This window comes from Limanda limanda, chromosome 2 (genome assembly GCF_963576545.1).
Source record: "Limanda limanda chromosome 2, fLimLim1.1, whole genome shotgun sequence".
Taxonomy (NCBI): domain Eukaryota; kingdom Metazoa; phylum Chordata; class Actinopteri; order Pleuronectiformes; family Pleuronectidae; genus Limanda; species Limanda limanda.
Genome location: NC_083637.1, coordinates 15,994,818 through 16,008,663, shown reverse-complemented (window position 1 = coordinate 16,008,663; position 13,846 = coordinate 15,994,818). Strand labels below are relative to the sequence as shown.

The 13,846-nt window shown below is 39.4% G+C and overlaps 2 long non-coding RNA genes across 2 annotated transcripts; one reads left to right on the top strand and one right to left on the bottom strand.

Annotated features, from left to right (window-relative positions):
* Positions 1-6,631: 6,631 nt before the first annotated feature.
* On the top strand, positions 6,632-8,953 carry LOC133025200 (uncharacterized). The gene is made up of 4 exons (XR_009683147.1): positions 6,632-6,725; positions 7,147-7,329; positions 8,390-8,548; positions 8,747-8,953. It is a non-coding gene; the product is annotated as an uncharacterized LOC133025200 (long non-coding RNA).
* Positions 8,954-10,384: 1,431 nt separating this feature from the next.
* Positions 10,385-12,020, bottom strand: LOC133025211 (uncharacterized). The gene is made up of 3 exons (XR_009683148.1): positions 11,979-12,020; positions 10,760-10,918; positions 10,385-10,561 (listed from the first exon to the last, which is right to left on the bottom strand). It is a non-coding gene; the product is annotated as an uncharacterized LOC133025211 (long non-coding RNA).
* Positions 12,021-13,846: the final 1,826 nt, after the last annotated feature.

The window sequence follows — 13,846 nt, the reverse complement described above, 5'->3', positions numbered from 1 at the left end:
CATATCAGTAATTTGCTTTTTAACTAGATACTCAGGAACTTAATGTATTTTTTGTTTTAAATAAATGAAATACTATTGCTTGTGATTGTCTCCTTGTATCCCTTTATTAAGGAAAAATATTATGTGCTAAATTTTCATTGTGGTCCTAAAATTCTTAATGCGTTCCTAAATCTATCAACTTAGGCCTTGGGGAAAAGTCAAGCCCTGAGGCTGGAGTCTAATCATTAAAACCAAATTTGAGATGTGCAGTACAGCTATTTGACAGTTTGATGTATCTCCTGATGAGCCCTAAGATCTCAGAAGGTGACGAGGGATACGATGTAATGTTTAACTGTTTAAATACTGAATAATCATCAGTTCAGTCAGACAAAGTGTCTATAAATAGTTGCTGTGACCTAGAAGTGGGCACCCAGCTAAGATGACGACAAAGGCACAATGCAGGAAAATCTGTGAGATAAATGAAAAATGATGCCCAGAGTAAAGACTAAAGGAAAAGGAAACCTTGGAGGTCGTAAACATCTTTGTCCGTGAGTCCACCACACGCAAATCATGAAGGACAGTAGGTGGAAGCGGTTTTTATTCAGCAAAAAACCTCTTAAGTTTGCCAATGAGCACCTTGACATTCCACGACGCTACTGAGAAAATGTTCTCTGGACGAATGAAACTAATGTGACATAGGGCAATGCTATGAGCAAGAAAACATCCTCCAAACACAAAAGTAAATCAGTGGTTGGGCATAGGGGACCTGCTGCCTCTGGGCTTGAACAGCGCTCTATCACTGAGTGTAAAATGAATTAAGAAAAAAGCATATGAAGGTCGGCGGCTCGATCCCAGTCTTCCCCATCTGCATGCCGAAGTGTCCTTGGGCAAGATACCGAACTTGGAATGGCCCCTCATAGAAAAAATAAAGTGCCATAAATGCACTGTATGAATGTGTGTGTAAATGGGTTCATGGCAAAACTGTACTGTAAAGCACTTGGAGTGATCATCTAGACTAGAAAAGCGCTTTATAAGTACAGACCATTTACCATTTTATAACCAAGGTATCTCACAATGTCAGAGTGGCAGTCTGCCAGCTGAATCTTGGTGGAAGTTGGGTGATTTAGTTGGACAATGACACTAAACACGGACATTCCAGAATGATATCAAACAAAGAAAAGAGAAAATAACTAAGCTGAAGCAGTGCTATAGGAAGTATTGTACAAAATTCCTTGAACTTTGTGCAGCTCTGGTCCGGAGCAGGGATGTTCCAACCTTTAGTGAATTTCAAGGTTGAGTCAAGAATGAAAATGCTGTGCTCAGTAAGGGCAAAATAAATTATAACTGTTGGGGTTTATTCTATATATATTGTGACTTAGATCAGATCTAATTTTATGACCAATTAATTCAGAAAACAAGGTCATTCCAAAAGGTTAACATAGCATTTATTGCCAGAGTTTGTGTTCCTCAAGTACCCACGTAATGTTTCTCACAAAACAAGATCCAAAATAGGACCATGATTAAACACACACACACATGGCTCCCTCTCTCATATATCACTGTGGACGTTGAAGAAAAAGCGCTGAGCACTGTCTGATGACCGGTAGCAGGGCCTGAAGGCTTCGCCAGAGCGGACATATTCACAGTAAACAAATCATCTCAAGTAAGTACAGCCAACCAGCAGTCGCAGTGAACAACTTGATGGGTGTTTTTCAAGTGCCAGCAGAGCTCTGCAGCTCTCATATCAGAAGCTGGATGCAGAGTAACACGTTCACCTTTTAGTTTAGAACGCAGATCACACACACACCAGGTCTGGAACCACCCAGCACCCAGTGTATGCAACCTATGTCAGTGTTGGACCAAGCAGAAAGAGTCATTGTTGTGGGATATAACGTAGTGGTAAAATAAAACATAAAACCAAAAAATAGATGCTCATGTTCTTACAGTGTCAATACTTTTGAGGCTGTTTGACATGTGGCGACTTACTTTATTTATTTAAATATTTTACCCATTGAAATCAAATCAAAAGCATTATCAACCACCTCATGACAAAATGGATCAACTGCTGATTTCAAGTTTTTCTCAAAACACTTTCCCACATTTACGTCTCCTGCTCGACTATCACACTTTTCTGCTCTACACTTTCTGCCCCATGCAGGACGGCCTCCGTGACCCACAGCTCGCTGTACACAATTTAAGTGTTTCAGAGTTTAACTGACCCGTTTCATGACTGGGACCATATTTGTTCAGATGTCAATACATAATATTTGCAGACACCGTTTCCTCTTTCCTCAGGGGATTGTGGCTCCAATAAACTATGAATTCTGCTTCAAAGAACATCTCCTACAAAAGATATGGAGCCTGGTGATTCTTTACTAGAGACTTTTACTTTGCTATTTCACCCCTGGTACTCCTTTATTGGTCACTTTGCAGACTGGCAAAAGGTTTTGACTCATCCATATTCTTTCAGGATTTTGAACAATGCAAATCAAGAGGTGACATCCCTACCGGGGAAAAAGCTGCTATGACAAATAAAGGTGAGGAGTGGAAAGTAAAAATTTGTTCTGGTGCTGTCTTTTATTTGCCAAAGGTCTGTAACTTTTTGACAGCTCGTGCTGTAGCAGTGAATTTCCAGTGGGGTAAGCCCATTCTGTCTGTGCCAGCATGCTTGTTATTCTGATGATGGAGGGAAAGGAGAAGAGGAGGAAAAGCTTCCTGATCTTCATTAAGAATGACTCAGCTGCTTTTTCAGCCTGTCAGCATTTCTAAAGCTGATGACGTTCCAGGGCCACTGCTAAGAGAGCTATTCAACCTGGGAATGGAGAGTTTAAGACTAAGGCAGCCACTGCTCAATTAAACTGTTAGTGGCATGTGTAAATTGTGTGCGTGTGATTAGATAAAGACAGTGCTGGTTAAGCCATAGACTAAGAAAAAGAGCTTTTCACAAGCTCTTTATATTAATATTCTGAACCTGATTAGAAAGAGATTTAGTTGAAAGACGACAAGACAGAGACAAACTTCTTAAAGAATCATGAACAGTTAAGTCCATGATACCAAAGATGGCAGTTATGTGGCACATGTTCCACCCCTCTCCTTAATAATAATCTGCTTTATAACACCAAAATGAGAAATGCATGAAGCCAATTACATTGTTGCACTGATTCAAGCGAAGCATTTCCAGTGTAACCTGTGAGAAAAATAGGGATTTATCTCTTATTTTTGGTCAAAGGTTTCAAAACTTTTATGGAGTTTTTATTGTATTTTCCCAGGCATTCCATTTGTGCATTTTATTCTCACAGATGATTGAAAGTGTGTCTCTCAGGAGCCTGGTTTTGTCAAAACAAAATAACTGCCTGGGGGCCTTGCCAAGATGGCAGCCAAGTGGAAACATTTCCTTGCAAGGACTTTGAAATAATTCAATTCTTGTTGCTTATATAAATGTCAATGTTAATATGACTACTGCTACTACATTAAACCTTTAGTGTGTCGGCTCTTTCCGGCACTCAGAGTGGTTACACAAACACTGTCAAATACAGATCCAAAAAAATGATTCATAATTTAGGTAGAGTAAATCTTATAAATAAACTATATCTTCTACTCCAAATATTCTTCAAATGTCATTCAATTCAAAAAATACTAAAATGACATCGCTGTCAACCCTCATTGCTTTTCAGAGATTGACTTCCAGGAAATGCCACGACAATGGTAATTTGTGTTTTCCTTGATGTCTGCCTATTGCTTTCTTTTTTAGACTGTAATCCTCTGAATAAACGGATTTCTTTTTTTTACTTTGACCAAAGTTAGAAATTTTTCTTAGAGACTAGAGATAGGTTTTCCTGCCTTACTTCCAGTTGTTGTTTTCCACCCCATCCTGGTCGTTACTTTTGCTCTCCTCTTCAGCTCTGGTTAACTTGCTAGTTGATGTAAAACTTTGCAACTGATGTTCATATTTAAAACTCAGCTACAGAGTCAAATGCAGATATCAATGCCTGGTACTTAATTGGCTTTTTTGAACTATGTTGGCAAGGCCTTGGATGTAACAGATGTTCATCTATATGTAAAAGTCCCACACTCCCGCTTTAGGGATTTGATGCCAACTTTTGCTTTTCAAATAGTTACTGACACAAAGAAAATGTTGTTGGAACTATTTTCTGAGCTGCAGGAAGAGCTTGTTTACTGTGAACTGTGGTGATCAGAGACTTCCTGAATCTTCTTGAAGTGTGAGACATAATAACGGGTAGAAATTTATTCAAGATGATCTCAATGAAGAAAAGGAGTTGAAAAGAGACATGAGCCTTACGTCTTTTGCAAGGTGTAAATCTGCTTTTAGGTTTTGCTTTTTAAGTAAATCACTGAATGTTCATTACTTTCTCTTCTTTCCTCAACGGATCTGCTGCTTACAACTACAGAAGTTTTGTCTCCGTACAACTGCAGGCATATATTAAAAAAAACTAGCATAGGCTTTTTTTAAATAATGCTGACAGTTTTGCTCAGCAATATGGATGCATTTTTGCTTTCCATTGCAGCAAAGCTGCCTGCATTACTATGCATTAACAAAGCAAATAACCACTATGCTGTGTCTAAAGGGATTTTCTTTTATTTATTACATTTTTTGAAAAAGACATAAGACCTTCAATATTCTGTATATGCGAGCTGGGTTTAACACGAGAAAGAAATATGTGAAACCTTCCTCACTATGTCAGAGAAAGGATGAAAATAAAGAATGGGAGACATCTTTATAGACAGCGTAAGAGCAGGTTAGGAGGGAAGCCTTCGAGAGGGAATCACAGAGATGAGGGATCACTAGGAAATAAAGCAGGGACTGACTTTTGTGTGTGTGTGTGTGGGGGGGGTACGTGTGCATCTCTGTGGGTGCATTTGTATATACGTGCACATGCATTGTGTATGCGCACTGCTCTGTCAAGCCCTCTCTGCTCTTAATCCTTTCTTCCAGACCTGACAGGAGGGAAGTAAAAAGTTGTAATGGATGATTGTGTATTTGCATGCACGCATGTGTGTATATTGCTGCCTGCATATACGACTTGTGTAGGAGAAAGAGAGAGAGAGACAGTAAAAGGAAGCGGGGACAGCATATGTGATGTTATGTACTGTATGTTGTAGATCTATATTTGAGAGCAAGTTGGTTTCGTATGCATGCAAAATAGAATTTGGACTTGTGTATGTGTGTGTGTGTTGCAACCAACTCTCTCGCCCTCTCAGTTTAGAGTCACTTCTGAGATTCATCTTCTGCTAGGTGTCTCCCATTTCCATTAAGCAGCAACAGTATCCCAATACACACGTGTTGCACTGACTTAGAATCAGAATATACTGATAGTGAAATGAATAAATGAATGCTTGATGGAATTTCAGACACACTTTTCAAAACACAGAAGTAGAAGATCTCTCTGGTGGATAAAGGAGTCAATCTAAAAATTTAGGAAAAAGGATTTTGCATTTGTAAGTGCACAGGGGATCTGTTCCAATACTGATAGGCTCCCGTAAAAAGGTCTGAAAGATCATTACACTTCAGAATTAAGAATTGGAAATGCTGAAAACTACTGCTCGGTGAAAACAGAGGTCAGAATAAATTATTCTGCTTTTTAGAAAACAATAAATATGTTAATGTTAATATAGTAATGGTCCAAAAATCACCACTAACCCGAAGGTCGTGGCTCAATTTCCAGGTCTTCCTGTCTGCATGCCAAAAGGGGCAAGTCACTGAATGAAAGGAGAGAGATGGGAAAGGATATGCAACCAACGTCCCAAGCTAAATGGCTGCACGGCTGAGACCATTATTATTTTGTTAACAATGGACATGAATAAAAATGTGAAGAGTCAGGAGAGTGATGAACCGATGCAGAATTATCAACCACTTCTGCAGTTTACACGCTACAGAACTTTATAGTGACTGCCAGCTCGTTGTTTGGGTTTTTACGGCCCGCATGGCTTTACTAGCTCGCTCTCATCACTCTCAATGAACTGTCTACAGCTGTGGAGACTGTTTTTGACATTAAAGCACCAAATACCTCGATACACTACCTGCCCGGCACCAAGGTGGCCAACCCAGTCTCATCAGGAAACGTTCAGTGGGAACGTTGGTCCACTTGGACAAACGTTTCCATCTCACAATCTGGCCTATCAGATTGTGAGATGGAAACGTTTGGTCCGCCCATTGTTTTGCATTGACGTGTTTTCACGTCACGTGACTCCCGAGTTCCCGTCTCCGGAAAGGAAAACATGGCGGACAGTCCTTGTTTTTTCAGATAAAAACATGATTTTGTAACTTAGTCTGGGCATAAAAATACATTCTGACACCATTTCTAGCGAGAAATGTGGTCTTTGCTTCCACAGTCTTCAGCCAGTTTGTGCTTATGATATATATTTTAATAGTTATCACGAATGTTTTTATCGTTGCTATGGTGGTTGCTATGACGCTGCCATGCACACAACGTCGTAGCGTGCTGTTTAAATCACCGTCCCTGCGTGGTGTCGTTCAGTGATTGTGTATGTTATTCATGTTAAATAATATTAATATTTGAGGCTAGATTACACCTCTAATGCGAAGGATCTTGCGAGTCTGTTCAGAGGCGGACATGAGTGTGACACCGGACCGAGATCGCGAACGGACCGGAACTGACTTTTGGCTGGCGTAAAAAAAGGTTTTGTAAACATTCTGTCCATTTAACTTAGCGCTGTCATAAACACGGACCATTTGGAAGACAACGATGTCATCTTCCTTCTGTCAGGTAAGTAGTTTATTGTTTTTAAAGATCTATTACGATCTAGGTTCACAGTCCGAGTGCTGAGACAGCGGATGCGGAGTCCGTCGATAAACACAATGGATGCATTTCTTCAGCTAATACGCCATTGTTAGCCACATGCTTCAGCCCACGGTAGCATGTGATTACCTGGGAGGTGAAAACATGGTTTTTGAAACCAGTTCAAGACGCTTAGCTCATCATTAAGGGACGCTACAATATAAATATAAACATGAATTTGATTTATGAATGCTTTAGATTAATAAGGAGTGTATTTCTCGACCATTACTCCTCAATAACAGATCAATTTGGTTTAATGTATAGTATGCAATATGACAATAATGTTTTCATGTTATGGAGTTGCGATTCATTTTATAAAACAATTGCTATGTTCTGTTTTTTAATCAAGGAGGATCCAAGTGAAGCTACAGGAGTTTCATTAACGTCAATAACTTGGACCGAACAGTTTGTTTTGCTTGATGAAGAGGAGGAAGGGCAGCCTGGAGAGAAAGAGAAGCTGGGTTGAGCCCACTTCCATCATCCACGTACCACAAGGAAGATGAGGGGGAGAAATTATCCTACCATTAAAGAGGTACTTTTAAGTTACATACCAGAAACACCATTTTATATAATGTGCCAAATATAAATTTGTATTAAATCCCCAAAGTACGCTGGCTGAAATACAAGTTAATATCACACTGAAAGAGTTTTGATCAATCATGCTTCCCTGCTGTGGTTGTTCAACTGGGAAAACAACTTTTTCCAAAGGAAGGCAAGTAAATTTAAGGAATGCATCTGCAAAGTTTTCCTCTGTTATGTATAATGATGACCCCCATCAAACATTATGTTATTAATAATATTTACACCTTTTCATTTATACTGTTTATTTCTGTCTACATGTTTGAATTTGCCTTCATTAGTTTCAGAAAAGAGCGATGATGTATCGGTCAGTGGGCGGCAGCACGAGACTCCGCAAACTAGTCTCTAAGCAAAGTAGACGAAGGCATTGAGGTTGCGGCCTGCCATCATTATTATTTTGCTTAAGGGACTGAATACGTTTCATGCAGAAATATTAGCATTTCCCTTATATCTACCAAAACTGCTTGTTTCACAGACTGCAGTTTTGTTTTGATCCGATGTGGTGTGCAAATACTAACCGTATATCTGCAATGGGTTGTTGTGCATTAACATTTGTAACTCTAATTTTGTTTTGACAGACTGTGCAAAGAATGTTGAGAACATCACTAACCAGTGCAGTGTCCGTCTACATATTTCTACATATTTTCTCTCATATAAATGTCACTGTAACCTCTTGACAACTGAAACCATAACATGAGGTCAGTGTGGCCTTGACCTTTTGACTTTAAGACAAATACACAGTTAGACAACCCGAAAAATTGCAGTAATGCCTCCGGCGACTCGCTATCACAGAGGCATTAAAATGTTAGTGTAGTAGACTGGATTTTATTGGTGTTACATTGGACATCTTGTATTGGTATACAAAAAATATATTTGGTTTCACATTTTAGATGGCATAAGCAGAGACATCAACTCAGGAAATGGATTTCTGCAGAAAAGAAAGCCTTGTATGTGTGTATATATACATACAAACGCACTTTTAAAACGTTTTGTTTTTTATCATATATTCTCAGGTAGTACTGACGCATTTATGGAGATGGGACATGAGGGCCTTGTCTGCATGCTCAAGAGAAGATTCCACAGAGTTCAAGCTGAGCAGGCTGCAGCAGGTTTGGAGGAATCCTCCTCTGAAGAGGAAACATGGCGAAGTACTTCTCCACTGATGAAGAAATGTGAGCGCTGTGATTAAATAAAATCTGCTGCCATGCTACTGTTGCTACTGGTGGGCCCTGCTATTAGCTTGGTGTTTGGTAGCTGTTAGCTTTGGCATATTTATTTTTTAGGGACCTGTCTGACGTTTATGTTTTTAAAAAAAAATCAGAGGGAACCATCTTCATAATTTAACACTATGTTTTGTTTGTGTTCTTCAGTTATTCTCAAGAGAAGCTGCCTCAGCTCCACGGTCCCTCCTGCAGCTTCCACTCCTGATGCTAACCCCCTGTTTACATCACACCATCCGGGCAGACCTGGAGTCACAGAACTTTGTCCAGAGCTGCCGTCTGAGAATTGTTGATCATATAATTTCCAGCAGATGCCTTAATGTAATGTTTGTGCACAATAAATGACATTGATCATAACATATTGGTATTTCCTTGCACTTTTACACCATGATATTGGCAGATAAGATGTTGATTACATTAAAGCAGTGAATGCTCTGCTTTAAGCAACATAAACACACAATGATCCAATGGATTTGAAGTAGAATGGGCACGTTACATTCTGTAGAGAGTACCTCAGTAACGGAAGTCAGAAAATTAATTTTTCTTTATCTGAGGTTCAGTGAGTTATAGTAACAGCAAAGCACACAGGTCTTGTTGTCTAAGTGGCAACCATATCATATTGTTTAAGATGTGTAACATCAAGCTTGTGTATCAGTGCTAAATACATCCAGTCATAAGTAAGTTCACCCTCTTGTTAACACTAAAAGTAGGTGACCCAGATGTTTCACAATGCAATCTGATAAGGTCGTATGAGAAACATTCTTAACATTAAAGAAATGAACACAGAGGATAGCAATAGATGTTTCACTTTAAATCAGTAGCTGGTAATCGGCAGACTGACTTATTCAAACACATTAATACTACAATGAATGAGGCAGGGGTTTGCTATCAGAAATCATTTCTGGGACATTAATTTAAAAGATCTCCAGTATAAGCAAATGTGTTCTAAAATTGGTTTACATCCAAGTGAGAGGCTGTCCCATCTCAGGGATTTAAGATATATATATTGCTTGTATTAGCTGTCCCTCAGTGAAGTACTTGCACTTCTTGAAAAGCTCTATATAAATAAGATGTATTATTGTTTATACATTGCCCTCTAGTATATGTTTTCCTAAGTGACTGTAGATACAGAAACAACAGTATGGTTCAGGTGACAGTAAGTGGAAGGTGAAGGTCATTTCCATGAGCTCAAGAGAAACCTAATGTGACGATATAGTTGATTTCTGATAGGAAGCACCTGCCTCATTCATTGTAGTATTAATGTGTTTGAATAAGTCAGTCTGCCGATTACCAGCTACTGATTTAAAGTGAAACATCTATTGCTATCCTCTGTGTTCATTTCTTTAATGTTAAGAATGTTTCTCATACGACCTTATCAGATTGCATTGTGAAACATCTGGGTCACCTACTTTTAGTGTTAACAAGAGGGTGAACTTACTTATGACTGGATGTATTTAGCACTGATACACAAGCTTGATGTTACACATCTTAAACAATATGATATGGTTGCCACTTAGACAACAAGACCTGTGTGCTTTGCTGTTACTATAACTCACTGAACCTCAGATAAAGAAAAATTAATTTTCTGACTTCCGTTACTGAGGTACTCTCTACAGAATGTAACGTGCCCATTCTACTTCAAATCCATTGGATCATTGTGTGTTTATGTTGCTTAAAGCAGAGCATTCACTGCTTTAATGTAATCAACATCTTATCTGCCAATATCATGGTGTAAAAGTGCAAGGAAATACCAATATGTTATGATCAATGTCATTTATTGTACACAAACATTACATTAAGGCATCTGCTGGAAATTATATGATCAACAATTCTCAGACGGCAGCTCTGGACAAAGTTCTGTGACTCCAGGTCTGCCCGGATGGTGTGATGTAAACAGGGGGTTAGCATCAGGAGTGGAAGCTGCAGGAGGGACCGTGGAGCTGAGGCAGCTTCTCTTGAGAATAACTGAAGAACACAAACAAAACATAGTGTTAAATTATGAAGATGGTTCCCTCTGATTTTTTTTTAAAAACATAAACGTCAGACAGGTCCCTAAAAAATAAATATGCTAAAGCTAACAGCTACCAAACACCAAGCTAATAGCAGGGCCCACCAGTAGCAACAGTAGCATGGCAGCAGATTTTATTTAATCACAGCGCTCACATTTCTTCATCAGTGGAGAAGTACTTCGCCATGTTTCCTCTTCAGAGGAGGATTCCTCCAAACCTGCTGCAGCCTGCTCAGCTTGAACTCTGTGGAATCTTCTCTTGAGCATGCAGACAAGGCCCTCATGTCCCATCTCCATAAATGCGTCAGTACTACCTGAGAATATATGATAAAAAACAAAACGTTTTAAAAGTGCGTTTGTATGTATATATACACACATACAAGGCTTTCTTTTCTGCAGAAATCCATTTCCTGAGTTGATGTCTCTGCTTATGCCATCTAAAATGTGAAACCAAATATATTTTTTGTATACCAATACAAGATGTCCAATGTAACACCAATAAAATCCAGTCTACTACACTAACATTTTAATGCCTCTGCAATAGCGAGTCGCCGGAGGCATTACTGCATGTTTTCGGGTTGTCTAACTGTGTATTTGTCTTAAAGTCAAAAGGTCAAGGCCACACTGACCTCATGTTATGGTTTCAGTTGTCAAGAGGTTACAGTGACATTTATATGAGAGAAAATATGTAGAAATATGTAGACGGACACTGCACTGGTTAGTGATGTTCTCAACATTCTTTGCACAGTCTGTCAAAACAAAATTAGAGTTACAAATGTTAATCCACAACAACCCATTGCAGATATACGGTTAGTATTTGCACACCACATCGGATCAAAACAAAACTGCAGTCTGTGAAACAAGCAGTTTTGGTAGATCTAAGGGAAATGCTAATATTTCTGCATGAAACGTATTCAGTCCCTTAAGCAAAATAATAATGATGGCAGGCCGCAACCTCAATGCCTTCGTCTACTTTGCTTAGAGACTAGTTTGCGGAGTCTCGTGCTGCCGCCCACTGACCGATACATCATCGCTCTTTTCTGAAACTAATGAAGGCAAATTCAAACATGTAGACAGAAATAAACAGTATAAATGAAAAGGTGTAAATATTATTAATAACATAATGTTTGATGGGGGTCATCATTATACATAACAGAGGAAAACTTTGCAGATGCATTCCTTAAATTTACTTGCCTTCCTTTGGAAAAAGTTGTTTTCCCAGTTGAACAACCACAGCAGGGAAGCATGATTGATCAAAACTCTTTCAGTGTGATATTAACTTGTATTTCAGCCAGCGTACTTTGGGGATTTAATACAAATTTATATTTGGCACATTATATAAAATGGTGTTTCTGGTATGTAACTTAAAAGTACCTCTTTAATGGTAGGATAATTTCTCCCCCTCATCTTCCTTGTAGTACGTGGATGATGGAAGTGGGCTCAACCCGGCTTCTCTTTCTCTCCAGGCTGCCCTTCCTCCTCTTCATCAAGCAAAACAAACTGTTCGGTCCAAGTTATTGACGTTAATGAAACTCCTGTAGCTTCACTTGGATCCTCCTTGATTAAGAAACAGAACATAGCAATTGTTTTATAAAATGAATCGCAACTCCATAACATGAAAACATTATTGTCATATTGCATACTATACATTAAACCAAATTGATCTGTTATTGAGGAGTAATGGTCGAGAAATACACTCCTTATTAATCTAAAGCATTCATAAATCAAATTCATGTTTATATTTATATTGTAGCTTCCCTTAATGATGAGCTAAGCGTCTTGAACTGGTTTCAAAAACCATGTTTTCACCTCCCAGGTAATCACATGCTACCGTGGGCTGAAGCATGTGGCTAACAATGGCATATTAGCTGAAGAAATGCATCCATTGTGTTTATCGACGGACTCCGCATCCGCTGTCTCAGCACTCGGACTGTGAACCTAGATCGTAATAGATCTTTAAAAACAATAAACTACTTACCTGACAGAAGGAAGATGACATCGTTGTCTTCCAAATGGTCCGTGTTTATGACAGCGCTAAGTTAAATGGACAGAATGTTTACAAAACCTTTTTTTACGCCAGCCACACGTCAGTTCCGGTCCGTTCGCGATCTCGGTCCGGTGTCACACTCATGTCCGCCTCTGAACAGACTCGCAAGATCCTTCGCATTAGAGGTGTAATCTAGCCTCAAATATTAATATTATTTAACATGAATAACATACACAATCACTGAACGACACCACGCAGGGACGGTGATTTAAACAGCACGCTACGACGTTGTGTGCATGGCAGCGTCATAGCAACCACCATAGCAACGATAAAAACATTCGTGATAACTATTAAAATATATACCATAAGCACAAACTGGCTGAAGACTGTGGAAGCAAAGACCACATTTCTCGCTAGAAATGGTGTCAGAATGTATTTTTATGCCCAGACTAAGTTACAAAATCATGTTTTTATCTGAAAAAACAAGGACTGTCCGCCATGTTTTCCTTTCCGGAGACGGGAACTCGGGAGTCACGTGACGTGAAAACACGTCAATGCAAATCAATGGGCGGACCAAACGTTTCCATCTCACAATCTGTTAGGCCAGATTGTGAGATGGAAACGTTTGTCCAAGTGGACCAACGTTCCCACTGAACGTTTCCTGATGAGACTGGGTTGAGGTGGCACACAGACAGTTAGTCTGAAAAGCAACAGATTCCCTCAAAAGTTGGTGGAGAGCAAAAACAAAGCTAAAAGGATGAGAACAATTCAAGTGTCCTTTGTAAATTGCAGGCAGAAACGCCAAAGCAGCACTTTCCGTACTAGCATACTGAAGAATGTTTGAAAAGGGAACACCACCATCCCACCAAGTGTGTTTTGGCTGCTTTCAGTCCAGATATGTCTGCAATTTCCGTAGGAGCTGTATGCGGGAACGTACATGTCCCAGTCAGTTGAGCTTGACATTACCTAGAGCTTTTCCTAATGAGCCCATGTAAGAATACAGCAGGAAAGTAGGCATGTTGATGCATGGTCTACCTAAGTGCCACCCTTCGTCTGAATAGCATTTTGAGTTCATAGTTCAAGTAAAACCCTGAGATTCTCTCTCTGTGTTTTACTTTCCTGAGTAAAGTAGACTGAGAGAGATGAGAACTGGTGCAGATACAACAGGATGATAAAGGCACAATATATCCCACTAGCCATGGAACCTCCCTGTGGGAGTCGGTGGTGTTTGCAGTCATTCCATCCTGCTAGTGTT